The sequence below is a fragment of the Columba livia genome, chromosome 9 (genome assembly GCF_036013475.1).
Source record: "Columba livia isolate bColLiv1 breed racing homer chromosome 9, bColLiv1.pat.W.v2, whole genome shotgun sequence".
In the NCBI taxonomy this organism is placed as follows: Eukaryota; Metazoa; Chordata; class Aves; order Columbiformes; family Columbidae; genus Columba; species Columba livia.
Window position 1 is genome coordinate 16,042,083 of NC_088610.1, and position 1,782 is coordinate 16,043,864.

Below are 1,782 nucleotides of genomic sequence, written 5' to 3' on the forward strand. Positions count from 1 at the left end.
TGTCTGATTCCAGTAGTCTCTTCTGTTTCAGTACATCATCTAAATCATTCTATTTGCTGTAAAATGACAGCAGAAAATAACATATCGCTCACTACTTACTCTGTTGTCACACCGATCAGCTCATATATTCCTTTTCAGGCCAAAAGTAAGCCATCACCAGTTTATTCCAACAGGTATGCTGCACTCTTGAGGAGCAATATGTCAGCAAAATGTGCGTACAGCCACCTTCTTGGATGGGGCACCATATTGATTCAATAACATCAAAGTTTACTGGATACAAAGACTGGGGGAGTTAATACAGACCAAAAAAAAAATCAGATTGCCCCTAAGGAATAACCATGCCCTACATTATGCCAGGAGATTTCAACATTTAAATATATCCATATTTTTAAAACATTAAAGAAAATATAAGCCAAAGTATCAGAGGAACCAGTATTATCCAGCAGCCACTGAAATTGTTCCATGTGCTCGTCATAAAACACAGGAATCTTTTTGTGCTCTGCTCCAGTGTGTTCAGAGGCTCAGTTTGATTGTAATAACTATTGATTGTTTTAAACATCAGTGGTCTCATGCAGCCCAGGCTGACTTGGATGGAGTGGCGGATCCTCATCACCACTGGCAATCGAAAGTTTTTTGGCTCATGGACATAAAAACCCATTAGCCAGACATTGATCCCAGGTGAAATGATGGAGAGGTCCACCCATATTCCAGTCTTTGTTAATAAAAAATAACAAATGGCGACAGCAAGATCTGCAACTAAGGCCTATTCGTGCACTCAGAGCCATGAGGAGCAGGAACAAACATCTCAATTTTTAAAAATAATTAAATGCTGATAAAAACTAATTGCACTTCCATTTTAAACTTGGATTTCTCCAAGCTACTGATTTAGCACCGTAAGACATTTTGATGCAAGCCACCTGATTTATACAGAAATAACTGGACTGAAAACTGGCTCGCTGACATTTCAAAATGTAATTGTCAGTGGCAAGATATCAAAGAGTTGATGTGTTTCTAGCAGCATCCTTCAGGATGCTGATTCCTAAGCTGAAGGTACTTTGTGCGAGCCGTGTAGGTGGTCGTATAAAGTCTTTGCTGATAGAGTTTAGAAAGGATAGAAAGATCAATGTGCTCGTTTGTTCAGCAAAGCACAGGTAATGCTGTGGCAAAAGCAACTAATGCAATCTAGCATGGATAAAAACTTGTCTTCTAGAAAGAAAATCTCTCTGCGCACGTTGGTGAAGAAACATTACAGAAAAGCTTGCATCTGCTTCTGATATTTACACTAGCAGGAAAATAGAAATATTAGTGATAGATCAAAGAGTACTGGAAGGTGATCCAGGGAGCAGAAAACAACTAACTTACAATACAAAGCTTCCACATTTCAGCTTATTCAGCTTCTGAAAGAAAAAAAATTACAAGAGACTGGATTACTTTGAATAGGTACTTAAATATAAAAAAGAGATCTTGATAGTATGACCTTTTCAGCCTTGCTGACAAAGGCAATGGTATCCATTTGCTGGAAGCTGTAGCTAGACAAACTTGACGTTGACATAAGGGCGGTTAAATATTTAAATAGTTTCTATCAGGAGAGATAGCAGTGCACCTTTGCTTGGGTTTTAAACATGAGACTAGATATACTTTTTAAAGACAAGGTTTAATTCAGCTTTGGAAGAAATCCAGTTGTGTGCAGATAGGCAGCAAGACTTTGCTAACCATCAGACAACACTGCGATGCAACATTCTGGGTCAGAAGCACCACCATGTACTTGCAGACACCATCCAA